General features: G+C 32.7%; 3 pseudogenes; 2 read left to right on the top strand and 1 right to left on the bottom strand.

The window, feature by feature from the left end:
- Positions 1 to 296: 296 nt before the first annotated feature.
- Positions 297 to 10,964, top strand: LOC125575832 (annotated as a pseudogene).
- Positions 10,965 to 15,825: 4,861 nt separating this feature from the next.
- Positions 15,826 to 21,068, top strand: LOC125575831 (annotated as a pseudogene).
- A 693-nt stretch (positions 21,069 to 21,761) lies between these two features.
- LOC125575830 lies at positions 21,762 to 22,972 on the bottom strand (annotated as a pseudogene).
- Between the last annotated feature and the right edge of the window lie 569 nt (positions 22,973 to 23,541).

Here is a 23,541-nt window from a genome sequence, read left to right as displayed (position 1 = left end):
TATGAAAGATCATAATTGTAGTTTACTATTTTTAAAATGTTGAAATTTCCAAAATTGATAATACAAAGAGGAATTCAACATCAAATAAGGTAAATAATTAAATAAATCATTAAAACCGAAATGAGATTCTCTGAGATTTGAGTCTCTATTCCGGATCTGAATCCATATCTTCTAAGGAGAAGGCAAGAAACCACACACCACACACAAGATCACAACCGAAACGAACATAACTTATATCTCCTTCCGGCAACGTCGAATAACATACACCTAAGAAAAAATTAAACTTGAAAAGGATAATGATAAGAGGAGACCCTCTCACTATACCGGCGGGAAGCGCCGGACCGGAGAAGGCTTCAGATCTGAGTAAAAAGTTGAAGAGGTATGGAAGAAAAAAAAATCGCCGCCATCCTCCTCATTCCTATTGTCAAACTTAAATGGTTAGAAAAATACATTATATATAAGCTAAGACTATAAAATAGTGAGAAATAATTTAGTATATTTTGATTAGGATTTTAAAAATTCCATAAAATCATTTAAAATAAAATAGAAACCAATATCAAACAAGGTAAGTTAACAAAAGTAAAACATTATAAATAAATTTACTTAATATATAATATTTCTTGAAATGTAACATTAAAATAAAATACAAAATAAGAATTAATATTAGAATACAAGACTTTCAAACAATTATAAGTAAATTAATTAACTCATTGTTTTCAAAGTTTAGCTATATACTATTGAAAATATTCAAAAATAGCATATACTATATATGAGGCTGTAAGTCATTGAGAGTATACACATAGGATTAGAAAAAATATCATAATATGAAAGATCATAATTGTAGTTTACTATTTTTAAAATGTTGAAATTTCTAAAATTGATAATACAAAGAGGAATTCAACATCAAATAAGGTAAATAATTAAATAAATCATTAAAATTCAATTGATTCACATATATATATATATATTAAATATTTGAAAATTTAACAAACAAATTAACCAAATTAATATAAAATATAAAGTTACAATATTTTTCCTTCCAAGAAAACAAAATAAAATATACTCTTCAAAATAAAATTTCAAAAATTATATTTTCAAACTAAATTATTAATCAATATCAAATGTGTTTTCTTTAATAATATCCAAATCGAAAAACCAAACATAATCTACATGAACAAGGAACGCGTCAAGAATATAGGATTTGAAGTGAATGAGAAATAGTAAAAAGAAAAATGTAAAACATCGGCGACGGAATGTAGACATACAAAGCCGAAGACAAAATCCAATACATGAAAAATGTATCACACCAAAAAATTGGATAGATTAGAGAATAATTTCAATATAAGAAAAAGATTTGAAATTTGCATTCGCTCTATCTGAAAGATGTTAAGTAAGAGAGAGAGAGAGAGAGAGAGAGAGAGAGAGAGAGAGAGAGAGAGAGAGAGAGAGAGAGAGAGAGAGAGAGAGAGAGAGAGAGAGAGAGAGAGAGAGAGAGAGAGAGAGAAGCCACAATTTATTTATGAGTTTCAAATAAGTTAGTTAAGATTTTCAATAAAATTATAAGGACGATCATCAATAAATTAGCACGAAGGATAACATAAAAGAATGATAGAAAAAATAATCAATATGAATTTATCATCAACAAACCCAAAACATACAAATTTACAAACTTATAACATTTTAAAAAATCTCAAAATTACAATGAGTACGCTATCTAAGATGTCCGTTATCTTATTCCCAGCATTTAACAACCATGAATATTTTTTCATCAAATTATATAATAGTTTTTAAAGGATCTTAAAAATATTCATGGAAACTCCAAAAACAAACATATATTATCTATCATACCAAAATAATATTTTCATATAAAAAGTTATGATATATTGAAATGCATTATACAATCATACTAGCTTCACTACTATACAACTAAATAATTAGATCAAGTAATAGATAAATATTATACTTTAGGTTCTCTATATTATTAATTCAATAAATAAAATATTACTTAACATTTGTTTAATTCATTATATTTTATTTAAATTTATATTATCTTACAAAGAATATTTAATATTAATAAAAGTTCATCAAAATATTTGTTGCGATTAAATTTTAAAACTAAATATTATACTATTACATATATATATATATATGTATGTATAACAATCACACATTAATTATAAAGTTTTTCTGAATATAAAGCAAAATTAGATATTATGGAGATAGTTTAATCGCTTATGTTATTCAAATAAAATATATATAATTTTTTTGATAAAAATATTATAATGTATTAACAGTTTACATGCATTGAGTAATATACATAATATTTTAAAATATAATTTAATATTTTCAAAAATTATGAATATGTTAATAAACATGATTATTGCATCTATAAATACAAATAACTAAATAGCTAATAAGATGGTATAATTATAAATACACATAAATACATTTGAAAAAATCTCAAAATTACAATGAGTACGCTATCTTAGATGTTCGTCATCTTATTCCCAGTATTTAACAACCATTAATATTTTTTCATCAAATTATATTATAGTTTTTAAAGGATCTTAAAAATATTCATAGAAACACCAAAAACAAACATATATTATCTATCATACCAAAATAATATTTTCATATAAAAAAGTAAATTATGATATATTGTAATGCATTATACAATCATACTAGCTTCACTACTATACAACTAAATAATTAGATCAAGTAATAGATAAATATTATACTTTAGGTTCTCTATATTATTAATTCAATAAATAAAATATTACTTAACATTTGGTTTAATTCATTATATTTACTTTAAATTTATATTATCTTACAAAGAATATTTAATATTAATAAAAGTTCATCAAAATATTTGTTGCGATTAAATTCTAAAACTAAATATTATACTATTACATATATATATATATGTATAACAATCACACTTTAATTACAAAGTTTTTCTGAATATAAAGCAAAATTAGATATTATGTAGATAGTTTAATCGCTTATGTTATTCAAATAAAATATATATAATTTTTTGATAAAAATATTATAATGTATTAACAGTTTACATGCATTGAGCAATATACGTAATATTTTAAAATATAATTTAATATTTTCAAAAACTATGAATATGTTTATAAACATGATTATTGCATCTATAAATACAAATAACTAAATAGCTAATAAGATGGTATAATTATAAATACACATAAATACATTTTAAAAAATCTCAAGATTACAATGAGTACGCTATCTAAGATGTTCGTTATCTTATTCCCAGCATTTAACAACCATGAATATTTTTTCATCAAATTATATAATAGTTTTTAAAGGATCTTAAAAATATTCATGGAAACTCCAAAAACAAACATATATTATCTATCATACAAAAATAATATTTTCATATGAAAAAAGTAAATTATGATATATTGTAATGCATTATACAATCATACTAGCTTCACTACTATACAACTAAATAATTAGATCAAGTAATAGATAAATATTATACTTTAGGTTCTCTATATTATTAATTCAATAAATAAAATATTACTTAACATTTGTTTAATTCATTATATTTTATTTAAATTTATATTATCTTACAAAGAATATTTAATATTAATAAAAGTTCATCAAAATATTTGTTGCGATTAAATTTTAAAACTAAATATTATACTATTACATATATATATATATATGTATGTATAACAATCACACATTAATTATAAAGTTTTTCTGAATATAAAGCAAAATTATATATTATGGAGATAGTTTAATCCCTTATGTTATTCAAATAAAAAATATATAATTTTTTGATAAAAATATTATAATGTATTAACAGTTTACATGCATTGAGTAATATACGTAATATTTTAAAATATAATTTAATATTTTTAAAAACTATGAATATGTTTATAAACATGATTATTGCTTCTATAAATACAAATAACTAAATAGCTAATAAGATGGTATAATTATAAATACACATAAATATTAAAATCAACAAATCATATTTTAAATAAGAAAATTGTATAAATCATTTAATTGGTAGCTTAAAAGTTATAATAAAACTAAACTAAATTATTAATACATATTTGCGAGTAGCGCGAGTATAAAATCTAGTCTATACTAAACGCGTCCACGTAGAATTTAAAACAACCAATCATATTATGACACATCATTATATTATATTTTTTTATTTATAGAAAATATTAATATTTCCAAAATTATATTATAAACGACATTAATATTTCATATATAACTTAAACGAATAAAATAACTATTAAAATTTCACAACTTCGTTTAAAATTTAATTGTTATAATAAAATGGAAAATCAAAAGTAAGAAGGCTATATTAATCATTGAGAGCGTGCACATAGGATTTTAAAATAACCAATCATGACACATCATTATATTACTTTATTATTTGTAGAAAATATTAATATTTCCAAAATTATATTAAAAATGACAGTAATATACCATATAATAACTTAAACTACCAAAATAAATATTAACATTTCACAACTTGCTTAAAAATGTTAATTGTTATAGTAAATTGGAAAGTCTAAAGTAAAATCGTAATATTAGCAAAAAACATTATTGTTTTCTTAGGTAAAATAAATGTAAAATATATTTTACACAAAAATAAAATATTATTCTAATGTTAAAATAGTAAAAGTAACAAAAAAATCATCTAAACAATTCACAATGTATAAAAATGAATTTTCTAATATCCTTTAAATTTCAAAAATAGGAAATTTGATGTTAAGGAAGTTAAAATAACAAAAAAAACTAAAACATCTAAAAATGGGGATTCACTTAATATATAAATTAAGAAACTTTCTAATATATGAAGTATTAGAGTGATTATAAATACCTGTTAAATATTCTAGAGTTTTCATGATTTACTTTGACAAAGTGAGATATACCGAAAAAGAAAAGAGAAAATTACACAATGGTCTCTTGTGAAGTATAAATATGTTTAAAATTGTCTTTTATTTATTCATTCATTGACAATGTGTATACATAGTATTTAAAATCACTAATCAAAATATGACACATCAAAATCTTTATTACATATTTGTAAAATGTTAATTATACCAAAACTGTTTATTTCGAAATATAATATAAACCAATATAAAATAAGGTAAACTTAAAAAAGTAAAACATCATATATTCTAACTTAATATATAATAGATTTAATAAAATTAACATAAAAATAACTAACAAAATAATAATTAATTTAAAATGTAAGAATTTTTAAAACTATAACTATATAAATTTAAATCATATGATTTTCAAAGTTTAGGTTATATGCTATTGAAAATATTCAAAATAACATATATTATATATAAGTTGATGCTATAAATAATTGAGATTGTCCACATATTATCTTAAACCACAAAGGAAAATTTTACAAATCATCATTTTATTTATTATTTAAAAAAACTTCAAGATTTTCAATAACTATTACTTTGAAATAAAAAGATATATTAAATTTAGTCAACGAAACAAGAAAAATCAGTAAAGGTATCATTTTGATATATAAACTAAATCTTTGGAAAATTAATATAAATTTAACTAACAAAAAATAAATCTTACAGAATATAAGAATTGAAATAATAAAAAATATAAATATAAACACATGTGATTTCAAAATTAAGGCTATATGTTATTTAATTTTAAAGTGTTCACATATATTTAAAAAATATCATTAGAAATATAAGAAATCAGCATCTTAATTTGATATGGAGCCAGTCAGCCAGAGAAGGTGAGGGTTCGTTTGTTGTTTGAGGATCAACGGGTTCCGAGTAAGTGTCGGAAGAAGCAAGGTCTAAAGCGGAGCTGGGTTGTTCTGGATCCTAAACGTCACCGAACTGTTTCGGAGTTTTCTGATCATCTCCTATGCCTCTTCGAACCTTGTCCTCATGGCCTCTCTCTATCTGTACGTTGACATCATTTAATGGGTACAGGCACCTTTTTCTTTGTTTGGGATTTGGACTTGTGGAAATTTTTTATCTTATGATTTCAGATGGACGGTTTCGTTTTGCCGCCGTTTGAGTCGAGCCGTGCATTGAAGGATAAAGACATTGTGTGGTTAGTTTCGCCGAAGCTTTCACCTTTATGTCTTGTAAAGCAGTTTCCTTCCGGCTTTGTTAAGTATTATTTGTTGAAGTTTTCGTTTTTTTGTTTCCTAGTGTTAGGAGAAAGAAGGAACCTTTGTTAGAGCTTGTGGAGGAAGACAGTGATGAGAATGTTTGTGCTGCGACTGAGGCTGAGGAGAGGGCTCCTGGGGCAGTGCTTCTTGCTAATGAGGAGTTCCAGAAGGAAACTGGAGGATATGAAAGTGAGTCTGAGGAAGATGAGCTTGAAGATAAAGTGGACGACCAAAAGCATAAGATCCAAGTAGGGTCTCTACTAGAACGACTCTTATTCACTTATATGTGTATTAGTTGTTATTCACGTTTGATGATTTTGAAGGAGGAACAAGTGTAAGTTAGCTGCTACTGAAGAAAGTCCCGTGGAAAGAGAAAATGAAGTTGTTGTAAGCAAAGGCAATGCTGTTAAGAAGAGGAAAAAGTCGGATGCTCAGAGAACTGAAAATGATGAACAGAATGTTGTTAACGCCAAGCCTAAGACCAAGTCAAAGAAGTATGTTTTTTTTTGTGTGTCAAAACTCCCTAGCACCTCTTGAATTATCTTTCACTGGTTGTTTCTTCATTGCCTGACTTTCTTGTTGCAGGTCCTCGCAACAAGCAGAAAGCGAAGAGCCTAACGAACAGTGCAACATGTCTGGTGAAACTAAAAAGGTTCGACTTTATTTCATTGTCTGAAAGAACTAGATGGGCTTGTCGTGTGTTTGTTCATTGTCTGAACAGTGCGATCCTTGTTTGCAACAAGGAATGTGAAGCTAACTCTTCCTTGTATTTATTGTAGACACCTAGCAGAAGCGCTCGGCGTAAGAAGGCTAAACGGCAATGATTGAGAGAGAAGACAAAACTAGAGAAGGAAGAGGTTCGTCTTCAGATACTTGTTCAGAATTTACAATGAATTAGACACATGTATTTGTCACACGATTTAGCAACACTGATATCGTCCTTGCTGTTGTTTCACGAGTTGCAGATCCAACAGAAGCAGGTGGTTGTAGCACCCAGCCAAAAACCAGCTTTCACTACAAACCACCGAGTAACCAAGGAAAATCGCTCTGAAGCTCTGGAAACTCAACAGCCAGATGGAAGTGGTGATGGCGTTGGGGATGAAGTGGTTCCTGTGGAAGTTAGGCCAGGCCAAAGTCAGGATTGCGCTTGTTCTCAGGTTGTTGAGAGCAAGAGTTTGGTGAGCTTTCAAGATCATACGCTTGAGCTCTGTGTGTTCTTCTCTTTGGTTGTGCAATAAAGTTGCAAGTTCTTATCAGACGGATCCTTGGAGGTAGGTATGCTTCATGGGTTTACTCTGTGACATCGTGATCTAAACAGATTCTTTCACTTGTAGGTGTTTGCTTGCTAGGCATCACAGTTCTGATAGAAGAAAGACTTTGCTTCTGCAGATTGAATCTCTGCTTGATGTCCGCTGCATCAACAGGAGCAGCTCAGCTACCACAGAAGTAGCCAAGTCAGCACCCTCCAAGCCTCTGACCAAACAGCTACAAATCCAAAGCTGAGCACAGACATTGCTGAGTTTTCATTCGGGTAAAGGTCTATGGCATGGAGAAAAAACGATGGATGTTATTCTCCTCCAAGATCATTTTAGTTTTATGTTGAGGATGTGTATTTTACTTTTATGTCGAGTCCGTTCAAATGTCTGAAACATTAGTGAATGTGTTTAATCACCCCATTCTTAAATTCCATGTTGATCTACTCTCATGGCAATTGACAAAAATGATGAGCTCAAAAACATCAAAAGAAAAGCGACTCCACCGGTAATCGAACCCACAATCTCTAGTTTCGTAGTCCGGCGCTTTACCGATTGGGCAAAGGATGCTTTTGGTTCAGTTTTCCCTTATTTCACTTATTAATAAATATATTCATAATCAAAATTGATTTAATTAAATATAACAAAATAAGAAAAAAAGAATTGGAGTATCCAAACCCTTAAATTGTCGGGTTACCCTATTGACAACATGGGTTATCCGGGTTATAAATACGATCTTCTAATAGATTTACGCATTAACTTCTTCCAGAGATTCTCAAATTGCAGAAAAAGAAACCCTAAAACCCTCTTCTTCCGCAGATTCTCAAATCGTATCGTCTTCGGCTTCTCTTCTCGCGTTGGTGGCTACGGTCTACTCCATTCGAGTCAACCAATTCTCAAATTCTTTCAGTTTCTCGCTTAATCTCAGGTATTTACTTAGATTCAGATTATCTTCCCTAATCTTGATCTTTCTGTTTAATTTAATCTATCTGCAATTGGGAACTCTCATAGAGCGAGGAAAAAACCCTAAAGGCGTCTTCTTTCGGAGATTCTGAAACATGCCTTCTTTGTCACGCGTTGGTATGAATCCAATCTTTTATTGATTAACGCATATCAGATTAACGCCTAGAGAGGATTTAACCCTAAAGCCCTCTTCTTCCACAGGTTCTGAATCATCCATGTCTTCCTCTTCCCGCACTGGTGCGCTACGGTTCACTATTCAGGTTTTTTTTTCTGTTCCTGGAATGAAACTATTCTCGTTGCTTTCTCTGTGCTTGTGTTTTGAACTAATTTTGCTATCTTTCAATGGGTTTTGCTATCGGCCATTAGCAAAACCTGATTGAGGATAATGTGAGGGCAGGTGCATATTACGCTACTGTCATGAAAAATAAACTGGACTTTGCTGGTTGTGTTGTTCTCCATGTGGGGGCTGGAAGTGGCGTTCTAGCATTGTGTGCTGCCCAGGCTGGTGCCAAACATATCTACCTTGTCGAAGCTTCTGAATATGCGCTTAAGTTGATCGATGAAAATCCAACTTTCTCTGAACTGATCACTGTGAGTTTTCCAAAAAGTTTATTTTTATGTGCTATATACATTTTTCTGATGTTGGTTGAACTTGTGTTCTGTAGGTCATCAAAGGCAACGTTGAGGATGTTCAATTACCTGAGAAAGCCGATGTTCTCATCTCTGAACCATTGGGGATGTGTTTCACACATGGTAAGTCAGCTGATCTTGGTCAGATAAACATTATGTGGGGCTTCTTGATTGAAAGTTCCATTGGTCATTAGACTGACATGTCTCTTTTTTTTTGAACCAGGCTTCAACGAGAGAGGGCTGAAATCTTATGTGATTGCCAGGGATCGCTTCATCTCCCCTAATGGCAAAATGTTTCCGTCTGCGGGAAGGTAAATTCAACTTTTGAGAGAATTTTTTTTTACTTCTTATGATCTCTTTAACCTAATTTAGTTTTATCATGGTAGGATTCACATAGCTCCTTTTTGCGATGAATTCTTATTCACTGAAATGGCAAATAAACCTGTGGTGGATGCGTTTGATGAGAGCGTATTGGTGGCTCATCCAATGATCCACACTCTTGATTTTACTCAAAAGAAGGTATTCCTCACTCTTTGAAATCAAAAAAATTCTATTTTTCGTGGTTGTAAGATTTTGAACTCATTTTACTCCAGGAGGGAGATTTTTACGTGATGGATGTTCCCTTATTGTTCATTTCCTCAACTTCCACCATGGTGCATGGCCTTGCTCTGTGGTTTGAAGTTCTTTTGGACGGGAGGTATCATTCTTCTCACACTTTTACACCTTTTTTATTTACAATTTTACTCCACACTTTGTTTTGTTTCTTACAGCGTGGATAAAAGATGGATCAAAACTTCTCCCAGGGCACCAACAACGGATTGTTTCCGTATTAGATGTGTTTTCCCCCACGCTATTGACGTTGTGATTGGTCAAACCATAACTGGCAAAGCTCGTTTTGAGGCCCTTTCCGATCATAGCTACACCACAGATATAACGTTGACAGGTTCTTTGATTTATTCTCGTTTGTTTTTTTCCATTTGAAAAGTTAGTTTTCTAACTTGATTTGGTATTTAAACAGCTGAAATGTTTGGTAGAGGTGGATGTAAGATAGGATTTCAGACAAACAAATCACGTTTCGAACTTGGTGAAGCACAAAAAGTAACACCGTTACCTCCGAAGGTAAAAGAAATGTACTTTTTTTTTTGCTTTGACGCTTTGACTGTGCTAATGCGCTCTTGTGTTTGGTCCAGGATGAGACCATAGAAGATTGGTACTCCCAGTTTCAGTATGGTCCCATAGACAACTTTCATGGTTTTTTCTTGCCGTGGGATATGCTAGAGAAATTTCTCTCTGCACAAGATGCAAAGTCGTCAGAGGTGGTGGGGATTTTAGTTGGAACTGAGAAAAACAAGGTGACCCACATTCTGTTACCACCGCAGTGGAGCAGACAAGGAGAGCTACACATTTCAGACATTCCCCTAGAGAACATGCATCTCCAAGGCACTACCTTAATTGGATTCGTGCGCACTGAGGAGTCCTGCGAGATCGCGCTACCAACAGCTGCTGACGTTAGATTCCTGTCAAAACACTTTGGTAAGGAAGCTATTGTTGGTATTTGCTCCGCAACATCTACCATGGCTTTCTACAAACTCACGGAGGGATTTCTGGAAACAAGCTGGAAGTTGGATGAAAACACATCTGTCCTATTCCTGGTAAAACTCGTGTCCATCCAATAAATAGAATTTTTTTATGATTCTAATGTGCTGTGTTTGCTTTGATTCAGGTTCCTCGTGGTGGTATTTGGAACTACAACACTTGTGTCAACAACCGCAGGAAGGACATGCCGTATAGGCTGGAGGTGTCGCGTCTTCCTAACGCATACTTGGGGTGTTAAAACAATGAGATTTTGTGTACATATGGAAACAAGAATATATGTGGATAGCTAGGTCTGTTAGTTTCTTACGGGATTCTGGTTTTGAAAACCTTTTGCATCAAATACACATTTGATTGGCGTTTTTGTACAACAACTATTATAAACTGGAGCCATTATCTCAATAAAGTTGTTTGTATTGAAACATACCACATTGTGATGGAACAGAACAAGAGTGAACAAATCTTCTGAAAACATACCATACCACATTGTGATGGAACAGAATATTGTCCAAAGACGATATATTCTTTAGACCTTACCGATCAGTTTCAAGGACTAATTCGGTATATATATATGTGTTGACAAAAAAAAAAATTCGATATATATATGTAAATTTAGGAAATATAATGAACTAACCATTAATTTATAACGTTACAATTAGTAAAAAATAAAACAATAGAAAAGCAATAACTGTAGTAGAAAATAATGAACGCGTTTTGAGTTAAAAATTTAATTTTATCCCATTGTTCCCGAGGACACATGTGGGACAAAAGCTGCTGAAGAACATTTACAGAAGAATAAAGGAATGATGATGGATTTTGGGACTAGGGTTTCTACATTAATAAACCAATAATATGATAACAAATCAAGAGATAATAACAAAGGAATTCATTTATTACCTGCCAGCTTCTTGTTTGCTTAATGTTTAACGAATGTAAACTGTACATGCATATATGAATCTGACCCTAAGATATTAGAGGTAGAGAAATCAGGAGACAATCTGATCAGAACAAAAAAGTACTGATCTTACTATGAGAGTTTGGCAGACCATTATGCTCCTTTCATCCCTTTCTTATTTTTAAACTTTATTATTATCCACTTTTATTACTTCCTCTGTATGGAAATATATGATGTTTTAGAAAAAGATGACGTTTCAACATATAAAATATATTATAAATAATTTAGGTGAATTCTAGTTTTATTAAAAACTCTGCAACCGGTTAGATTTTATGATGTGTTTTATAATTGGTTAGCATAAATTTATATATATTTCTCGTTGATGTTTCATAGGTAAAAGCAAAAAAATTAATATGAGTGATTTCATCCAAAATATATTTCATTTTTGAACAGAGATAATATATGATTAAAATTGTAAACATTTCTTCAAATTTGATTAATCACAGCAAAGCAACTAGAGTTACCGCAATGCAAACAAAAGGTTGTTTCTTTTCGTATAAAATTGTTTACATTCATTTTATTTATTTTTGAGCAAAAGCTTACCTTCATTATACTAATATTTCCAAGAACGTTAATTCTAAATAATTTTGTTGAAAAGTAAGATTATAGTTAGCACCATAATCAATGTGTTAGAGCATCTCCAATGTAAAACTCCATTTTTTCCTTCAAAATGGAGTAAAAGTGAAAATGAAGTAAAATTGCTTCAACTCTATTTCATTTCAAACTCCATAATGGAGTGATGAACAAACAAAAAAAGATTACTCCATTTATAGAGTAAATTTCATTATGGAGTGAGATATGAAGTTGGGTTAGAGCATTCCTTACTCCATATTCACTTTTACTCCATTTTAGAGGAAAAAATTGAGTAGGGATAGAGATGCCCTTAATATGCATAGGTTAGGACTCATCTCTAGTGTAATTACTCTCAAACAGACAAACAGTAAGTTTGGTCTATGGAACTATTGTATAATAATAATGAAATCTACTAGTATTTATTTACTATTACTAATTGACAGAAGGTGGAACGCTAGCTACTATGTTTTTATACGTTAGTTTGCTTAAAATGAACCTCTGATCAAATTGTTCAAAAAATTTGATCATCTATACAGACATTTTGTTATGATTCCAAGTATTTAAATTTTCATAGTATTTCTACTTTCACTTCATATTTTATTCCAAAATTAATAAAATACAGTGGAAATGAAGTAATGAACAAAAAATAAAAATATTATTCAATTTATAAAATAATGTTTTTATTTTTTGTTCATCATTCTATTTATTTCTCAATTCAATTTTGAAGTAAAATATAGAATAAAGTTGGAGATGTTCTTAGAATCCATCTCAGAAAATCATGTTGATTCCGAACTGATAACAATTTTATCCAATAATCAAAACGTTTCAATTTGAATCCAATATCACAGAACCGAACAGCTGATAATAATTGTGTAACTTGTAGTCCTAGTTTATGCTGACGTTCAACTGGCTTTCAAATTTTTATACATTGTTAAAGCATTTCTAATTTCACTCTATTTTCTGTAACTCCATTCAATTTTGTACATTGTTAAAGCATCATTTTCAAAATAGAAACACCATTTGTATTTTGTTCGTTGAATTCCTTTCCAGATTTGATATTGTGGAGTTCTACCCAGGCGTGTGTATGCATTTAGTGATGTTTGGCTATGTTTCGAGTAGCTAATATAAATAATCAATACAATACTAAAAGGGAGATAATCTCAATTCTCAGCTATGCCACGTCATCAAAAATAATCTTCCAACCAGAACATTTCTTTTTGCCACGTCAGATGGGCTTCGGTCTCCATTGTGGTATTTACGTTTGGACCTCTGTTGTTTACTTTTATTACTCTGGGCTTCGTCTTCGACAAACCTAAGAAAAAAAAATTACCTGCAGAGCACGGAGATCGCGATGAATCCTTAAGCAGACGGAGGTCTCGAGGATCTATGCCTCTGCCTCTTCGTCTTCTCCGATTCAAAGCGTAAAGAGCTCTGATCGATCACCTTCTCTACAAACGAAACCATGTTCTTCTCCCTCCCTCTCGCCGTCAACCCCACTCTTCTCCCCGTCTCCTTCCACTGCTTTCTCCTTCGGCGGAACTCGCCTGAGATGCCTCATATTGGTTACTTCCTGCGTTGCCTCCGTTCAAATCACTGTCGCTAATGGTTCCGCCCCAGCTCCTGTTGTTGTGGAGAGAGAGAGCAGATTCGTCTTGGTCTTCCTATCAAGGGACGCATGGCCGCCGACACCATCGATCTTCTCAAGGTGATTGGTGTTTCTGTTCCGATGAAAATTTGCATTTTGATTATTATCTGGTTAATGCTTTAGATTAACAAGTATTTAGCTTCAAACTTCAGATAATTTACAATCTGCTTGTGTTTTTAACTTCAAATCCTCCTTTGATTAAAGACTAATTATCTCCCTTTTGTTTATTGACTTCGACACAACGTTTTTTTTCTTATGAAGCTTTATGTTATGTCTTCGTCTTCATGTGTTTAGTATAGTCTCTCATGTTTGTCTTGCTTTTGAAACTTCTACTGGAGGAAGTTGGTATATATTTTTTTTTTAAAAATGGAATCTTGGCTGTTTCGTTTGTTGAAGCTAGAAACTGTTAACTGTAGCTATTGTTTGCGTTTCATCATCTCTTTGTATAGACAAAGCTTGCCCTTTTTTCTTCACTGAAGTGTTGTTGTCTCCCTTCGCTTTGAGTGAAGTGGACATACTGATATGTAATCTCGTAGCTTGGTCTGACTCTTCTTATTTGTTGTTTCTTCTGTGAAGGACTGTCAACTATTTGTCAAACAAGTCAATCCAAGGCAGTACGTTGCACCTGCCAATTTACAACAATGCCTTCTCTAGGAAGTGAAAAGTACTAATTTAATTAAAAAGTTTTTTCTCAATTAAGACATCTTCTCTGATCATCATCTCGGTTTATCGGTTAGAACGGAGTACAGAGAAGTGATGAGGAGGCTCGGGGACTGCGCGAGAGCGACGTTTCTTGAGTTCAAGAGTGCTATTGCTTCTGATGTCTCCTCTCATCATTCACTGGAGGAGCGATTCACCCGCTAACGAACTATGTGATGAACTACCTCATGGCGTTGACGGACTTTAGCCAAACGCTCGACTCGCTTCTCATGGAGCACGAGGATGTAGAGGATCTCACAATACCTCCTTCGCCACAGGATGTTATCAATCCAGAGGAAGAATAGTTTACCTACGATTCACCATAGAAGTTTGTGGCGATGAACCGACATTTCTGCTCTATAGCTTCGGTTCTTGAAGCTAACCTTCAAGTGAAGTCGAAGCTGTACAGAGATGTATCTCTGAGACACATCTTTCTCCTCAACAACTACACTACATGACCAGGAAAAGTTGGTTGAGGAGATGACTAACTTTTCAGGAGAAACAACATGACCACAAGATTCTTTTTTCACTGAACCCAATTTCTATAGTTACCTCTCATTCTAAATGTACTCTTTTTTCATATTACAGTATACACCTGCGATTGAGATCTAGAGTGTTGGTTGCTTTTTTGCGGAAATGCTTTTGGGTAAGCCTTTGTTTCCCGGGAAAAACGTGGTGCACCACCAATTGGATCTTATGACTGACTTCCTTGGCACTCCACCTCCTGAGTCTATATCAAGGGTTAGTCACTCAATAATTTTAAGAAAAACATGTTCAATTTTTTCTCTAGCAGATTAATGTGTTACATACCATCGTCATTTGAGAGTGAGTTAATTTTTTATAATATGATGTTGCAATCTTGAAATGATGACAGATTAGAAATGAAAGGCGAGGAGGTATCTTAGCAGAGGAAAAAACAGCCAGTCCCTTTCTCTCATAAGTTCTCTAAAGCTGATCCTTTGGCTCTCCGCCTTCTTGAACGCCTGCTTGCCTTTGATCCCAAAGACCGTGCATCTGCTGAAGATGTACCTTTTTGTTTTTCTTTCCCATTTTCTTACACAGACTTAAACTCTTATCTTTCATTGTTCTGATTTTGCTTATTTACAGGCACTATCTGATCCATACTTCAGTGGTTTGTCAAACTCAGAGCGTGAGCCATCAACACAGCCAATCTCAAAGCTTGAGTTTGATTTCGAGAGAAAGAAGTTAACAAATGATGATGTCAGAAATTAATCTACCGAGAGGTAACACAAAAAGCATTTCTTCTTCTACACATCTTGCTTTTCTCTGCTCTTTAATGGTTTTAACAGTCACTTATCTTTGGGAAAAAAAACATTAGATACTGGAGTATCATCCTCAGATGTTGGAGGAATACAAGCACGGTGGTGATCAGCTTAGCTTCATGTACCCTAGGTTAGCTTCAATATTTATAGAACATATTTTATTTAAACAGTGATTTTTTTGGAGAAAAAGATGCAATTTAATTTTATTCAATAATTAGTATATGTTACTCATATTAAATGTGATTATAAAATATTATATCATAAGATTACATATACAAAAAAATATTAACATAATGTGTATTAAATATGAAATGTACATTTAAAACATAATTTATGTATATATAAATCCAAAAATAGAAAATGGCAGTTAATTAAAAGGTTACAATTTTAAACACGATCTTCTATTTTGATAATTTTAAAATTATTATAAATATAAAACAAATTTTTTATATAAACATGTGTAGCCTGGATAATAACTTAGAATGTGTATAACTAAAGTAAAATTTAATATTGAGTTTGTACACAATACTATCAAAGCACCATAGACAAAGGTCATGGAACCTAAAAAAAAGACCATGAAACACAAAAGAAGAAGTGAGGCAAATGCGAGAATAATAATAATGCAGTTTGTAGGTTTGCAACTCAGATTGTAGGGCAGGATCAAATTGTAGGTGTTAGAATTCTTAAACCGTTTTTGTTAAATTTAAGTTTTGGTTAAAAGGTTGACAAAATTATTTTGGTTAAAACGATAAATTGAAGACAACAAATAAAGAATCGTTATACAAGTCGATGGTACTTTCTTTTAAATACAAGTACATAAATGAAACTTAATAATTTTAAAACCAATCAAAATTTATACAGTACTAATTATAAGCTTTACAATTGTTTTATATAAATGTAGGATGCTCCAAAAACAAAGACGATACCTTGTTAGCATGTATAGACTTCCCATGGAGCTTAATCATGTTAAGAACCTTAATTGCCTGCAGAGAAGAAATTACCTTAGCTTCTGCGCCAGCAAAAGAAGTCTAAAACTTTTAAATTTTTTTTTAAAAGAAGTGAAGGAGCAGGACTTACATATAACAAACTTTTGTGTTATGAGATATTCTATAATTTGCCCAATTTTTGAATTCCGATATTTTCTTATATCATTGGTAGATATAACAAACTCAAAGCAAAGTGGATATGTAAAGTTTGAAAGAACTAATTCACATTTACTAAGCCAGATTAGAAAAGGTAAGATATATAACAAATACACCTTTTTGAGTGTTGGTTCATTAAATCTTTGAGAAGATGATTCAAATTGATTATCTTGAACATTTCAAATTATTTATTTTGGCTAATAGTTGAAGATGATGAAGTAACAAATGAGATGTAATTGAAATAACTTCATAAAGATTCTGATTTATTTATGATATTGCAATGAAACAATTAGACTAAGAGTATGAATATGCATTATGTCATACATTAAGATTGTCTTGTTTGTTTTTGTATTACATGAATTTAAAACAATTTAGTTATAGATATCATGATCTCAAATGAAATTTGTTTAAATTAATAGTCATAATAACATTTCTTATTAAATGTTGATTCATTAAATCTTTGAGAAGATGATTTAAATTGATTATCTTGAACATTTCAATTTATTTATTTTCGCTAATAGTTGAAGATGATGGGGATCACTTTGAAGTAGCAAATGTGATGTAAGATATCAATTGAAATAACTTCATAAAAATTCTTATTTATTTATGATATTGTAATGAATCAAGTAGAGTAAAAGTATGAATATGCATTATGTTATACATTTAAGACTCTTGTTTTTTGTATTACATGAATTTAAACAATTTAGTTATAGATATCATGATCTCAAATGAATTGTGTTTAAATTAATAGTCATAATAATATTTCCTATTAAATGTTGATGTTCAAGATAATCAATTTGAATCATCTTCTCAAAGATAATCAATTTGAATCATCTTCTCAAAGATTTTATGAACCAACATTTAATAGAAAATGTTATTATGACTATTGATTTAAATACACTTCACTTGAGATCATAATATTTTATTGTAACACACTCTATATATTTCTTGTTCTTCATGTTTGCCGTTTGGTCTTGAAGGAAGCTGTAGCAGGCGGTTTAATAAAGACGCGTACCGCTGACCATACTGCAGTACAGGTTTGGTCATGCATTCTAAGGACCGCAGCCCACGCGGGAGAGGCCCGCCGTGACCCGTTAGACGACTAGCCCGCTGCTGTACGGGACGGGTGAATCTGTTTGACATTGAAGTGACTCTGAGGCAGATAACGTTATTACTTTCGTTTGAAAGGACCACTGAGGGGGATTCTCAATCTCTTCTTGGTCTTTTTCATTGCAGTGGTAATATCTTTGATACCGATCAAAGTCATTCACCTACTGGGTGGTCAGGCTTTGCCCCTGTTGGAGCCCATTATATGGGCTGTTAGTCACGAGGGAGCAAATGTTGAATCTGATGAAGATGATGTAGCTTTCTTTGATAGTAATGATATCCTATCAGCAGACGCGCTGAGAAGCGCTTCATATCGAAGCAGATAAGCTGAAGGCAATGGATCTATCTACTATAAAGACTCCATCTTCTCTGACAGCCTGCAGCCACTTTCTTCTCTGCAGATGTGCTTTGACGATTTGGAGTAATCTTACTTGATAGACAGAGCACTTGAGTGGGGGAAACAGGTCATGTTTTATTTTAAGCACTGATCGGAAAAAGAGTGCTCGTTTTGCAAGTGTACTGCAACTCTAGATAGTTGTCGTCAGAACCTAGATAGTTATGTTTAACATTATAATGTTTTCTCGTTTCAGGGCAATGAGTTGATGAGGCTTCTTAACATTGCAGCTCTCGCTGTATCTGGCTATGCGTCCACGGAAGGCAGGCAGTGCAAACCTTTTAATCCTCTACATGGCGAGACATATTATGAAGCTGATTAGCCTGATAAAGGACTTCGTTTCTTCTCTGAGAAGGCAAGTCAACCAACAACACATCTCTCTCCTCTTTTACATTCTAAATTTATTGGGCATATATGTGATAGCTGTAGAGAATGGTTAAGTACGTTCAAGCCTTCACCGAACCAACCCGAACCGGACTCTATACTTAACCATTCTCTACAATAGCAACCCCTGACCTTTCTGCCAACATAATTATTATGCTGTTGTTTAGATGAGTCGTCATCCAATGATAGTTGCTTGCCACTGTGAGGGACGGTCCATAATTCTGGGGAAACTCAAATATCAAAAGAAAATTTTGAGGACGGTCCATCCAGCTTGACCCAGTGGGTGTCTTGACTCTGAAATTTGATGATGGTGAGACATATGAATGGAGCAAGGTTACCACTTCCATATACAACATTACCCTCGGGAAACTTTACTGCGATCATTATGGAACTATGCGCATCAAAGGTGGTGGCAACTATTCTTGCAGGCTGAAGTTCAAGAAGCAGTCAGTCAAAGATAGGAACCCTCGTCAAGTAGTAAAATGATTTTTTGAATTTTATTTCTGATAAATATTTATATGATTATCTGCATTCTCGTAAGAGGCCACCAGCCTATAACTTCATTGTATCTTAGACATTGAAGCTTATAGCATGAAGAATTACAGAGAGAACGAACAAAAAAGTCATCATTGGTTTTTGTAAATCATATTTCAGGTTCATGGGTTTGTGCTAGACAATAGAACTGGGGAGAAAGTAGCTATCTTGATAGGCAAATGGGATGAAGCAATGTACTACGTGTTGGGTGATCCGACAACAAAACCAAAGGGATACGATCCAATGACAGAAGCTGTGTTACTTTGGGAAATAGACAATCTCCTACTAAAACAAGATACAATCTCTCCCCTTTGCAATCTCTCTTAATGAGATAACTCTTGGGATGATGGACAAATTTCCGTCAACAGATTCAAGATTGAGACCTGACCAAAGACACCTAGAAAACGGTGAATACCACGCAGCAAAACTGAGGCTTGAACAGTTGTAGAGACAGGTACAAATTTCACTATTATAAAATTGGTAGGTCCTCGGGCTCTTACCCATGGCAACATGGACATTTGTCATGGGTCCATAGGTCTAAATATTTTTTGTGTTGTTTTAAAGGTTCATTTCAATATGTTAAATTATCAAAAAGATTCATAATTAAGTAAACCTAATTTATTTATTACCATACAAAACAAATAAAAAATATGTACATTCACCATTAGTTTTGAGATATTTTTTTCTATTTGTTTCAGGTAGTATTTTGAAAACCGGATCCGACGTCGATTTGGCATTGTAACTAGATCAATGGTTGGACCGGTCCAACTAGTTCAACTGGGTTTTAAATTTTAATTAAATTGTATATTAAGTAACTATTATATGTATAACATAAAATTATCTTTATAAAATTTTACAGAATTATTAGAATCTAAAAATGATATGAAACAAAAATATTTTTTTTTAAATAATATAAAATAATAAAAATAATTTATTTAGATAGATACTTAGAAAACATTATGATTTTTTTATGAAATATTTTTAAAATTCGCAGTTTAAGAAAATACTTGAATTTGAAAATTTTGATTTTAATATCAATCTTGATCACTGGTTTTAGCGAGTTTTATTGGTTTTTGACTGGGTTTGTCAATTTAACTCAAATCCGATTTTTAGTATAACCCGGAACCGAATAGATGGCCGAGTCACGGTCCGACCGGTCCAGTTTTCAAAACACTGGTTTCAGATCTTAGAGTTCAAGTTAAAAAAATGCAGTGAAAAAATATATAGAAAATATTTATAAAAGGGTACATATTCTGTGTTTCGCCCATGGCTATTATATTGGTTAAGACGGCACTGATATCATATACCTCAAGATCTTTTACCTTGAACAGTTGAAGAGTGTATTTTGATTTGTCTGTGTGTGGTGTAGGCAAGGAGGCTGCAGGAGAAAGGATGGAAACCGAGATGGTTTGGAAAAGATGAAGGGGATTATCGGTACTTAGGAGGTTATTGGGAAGCAAGAGAGAAAAAGATTGGGAATAAGATCACTGACATTTTCAAAAGCAGCAACAGCGCAACACTGTTTCATCTTCATAATCATCTTATGTTTTCGTTCGTTTATTTGTTTCTTTTTTTTAAAAAAATTAAATATTATATTGAAAGATCTTCACCATTCCCTCATTGTGCTTCTGTGAAAATTTGGCCAGAACCTTTGTTGGTGTATGTGTGTGAGTTCATTATATGTAGATTCTCATTCAGACTTATTGGAGGTCTTCTCCAACGAGAGATTCAACTAACTTCTCGAGGATGGTATATTTAACGCTGATCATGAATCTTGGAAGGAGCAAAGACGGATCATTATAACCGAAATTTAACTTTCAAGGTCGAAGATGGAGAGGGTAATCAAAAGCTGACCACACAACAAGAGTAAAATGGGAATTTTGAGAAAAAAATGAACAAGTAAACTAAACTATTGTCTCCTTAATATAAAATCAAATTTTGTCACTTTTAGATTTTTACTATCCTTCTTGTAAATAAAATTCACATAAATATATTTACAATGCAAAAAAAATTAAGAAAAATATAAAACATGAAGTAGTCAAGCATATGCATACATGAAAAATATTTTTGGATTGGAAAAATATTTAGAATAGTAAGTTCAGAAATGGGTTAAAGGTGTTAGAATATCAAATCCACCATCTACGACAACTTAGAATATGCATTCTAGCTAAGATACAGTGATCTACCCAACGTAGAATGCACAATACACATAAACCTCATCACTTCACTCACTCTTGCAGCAAAAGTGATGGAGAAAGATGGGAAGAGTCGGAGGCGAGGGTTCTAATTTTTTTACTTCTTACGCACCTTTTTTACTTCTTTTTTTTTATTCAGCTAAAATGGCAAGATACTATGATTGGTTTAACATTTGATTTATTTCTATGCTCTTAAAAAAATGATGACAAACAAGATTTCCAGTTGTTTAAGTGAAAGTTTACCAAAGCTAGCAACATTAATCTAGACAATCAGACACTAAGATGAGGCTGTGATCAAAGCCCTGCTTGAAGAACACAACCCTCAACGTCCTCTAGCAACATTTGTTCAGGTTCATCAACCGACCTTCCTAAACCGAGTCTACCATTCTTTCCGCATCCCCAAACCCAAGCTTCTCCTTTCTCTGTTACACACAAGGAATGCACACGCCCTGCTGATACAGAATCTGGAGTTTCTTCATCTAAACCCTCTACTTTTCTTGGCAGCTCTTCCGGCTTTCCCCTACCAAGCTGCTGGATCCGGTTCCAACCCCATGATGAGACAACCCTCCTTGTGTTGGAATCTGACTGAACATTGCAGATCGCTAGAGAATGACAAAGACCAAGCTGCTATTGAAACCGGAGACCCGGTTATATCAACATGTGACATTCCTAGGTCTTGCTTAGACCTACGACCCAACTGACCATACACATTGCTCCCAGAGCTCAAAAGAGTGCCATCATAACAAAGGACTAACGAGTGATCAGACCCGCAAGCAATATCTTCTACCTTCACACCACGTAACTCTTCCACCAGACGAGGCTCCCAAGCTATAGGCATGTTGTTCTCCTTCCTCATAGCTTCCGCAACTTTCTTCCCAGCCGCCTCGTCAAGATTCTGGTGATCAGCACCACCATACCCATTTGTAAAGGAATCAAGCGGAAGTCCTACATTCCCTACTCTCCCATCAGCTACATAACCCCACCCAAAAACTTTACCATCAACAGTAAGAGCAAGTCCGTGCCCCCAATCTAACGATGTGTTCTTGACCTAAAGCTGAAGGAACCAGAGCTTCAATGATACCTTTCCCAAGCCCAAGCTGTCCCCTTTTCGATTTTCCCCAAACCCACAGAGACCCATCATCTACAATCGCCGTTGAAACCACTCTAGACGCAAACGCTGATCGGACTCTCACATTCTCCAGGCCTTCTTCCACTCTCTTCGCAACAGTCCTTGAATCTCTACCGATTCAACCGAGCTGGCTTTCCTCATTGCGTCGGAAGGTAAATCAGGAACTAGAGTTGGTTCGTAAGCGTCGGTTCCCACTATTCCCATACCTGGTAGCCCCAAAGCGCCATGGCTTCAGTCTCCGAAGCTCATCACTCTACTAGTTCTATGGCCGCCACTGCTCGTGAGCCTCCGTCGTCTCCCGAAGTTCGAGACTCTCGCGATCGACCATAATCGCACCATTTCACCTTGGAAAATTGAAGCCAAGGAGAAATGGCCTTTTTTACTTCTTAAAAAAATATTTTTAACTTCTTTATAATTAAATCCTAATTGTTAATTTTATTTTTTTTTCCTTATAACTAAATCCTTATTGTATTTTAAAATTAATTAGGAAGGACTAAACTGGATTTTCATTAATGGTTATACTATAGGGACAATGATTTCAGTTTTAATTCTAAGGGGACAAGACAATAGTTAATTTGTTCCTTATTTCCAAATATCTCTAAAATTTATAACACATCATGAAGTTCGGAAACGACACGCTATGAAACCGAACAGATAGGTTTCTACTGAAGTAAAAATGGAAACATTCCAGTAAAACAGAAGATAACATCATAAAGTTGCCTTAGGGTTTCCGGAAATTCTATCCCAACAGCCAATAACTTGCAAACCACGGGAAGAAATAAATGGGCTTTATCTGAACTCAATAGGCCTAATAACCTAATTGCGGCCCAAATAGTGAGGAACAAAAGGACAAAACACAAAGTCAAGTCTTACTGTAATAAGGAAAAACATAAAGTTACTGTAATAAG

Source organism: Brassica napus, chromosome A6 (assembly GCF_020379485.1).
Source record: "Brassica napus cultivar Da-Ae chromosome A6, Da-Ae, whole genome shotgun sequence".
NCBI classification, from domain to species: Eukaryota; Viridiplantae; Streptophyta; class Magnoliopsida; order Brassicales; family Brassicaceae; genus Brassica; species Brassica napus.
Note: the sequence above shows the minus strand (reverse complement) of the source record. Positions and strands in the feature narration are given on the sequence as shown.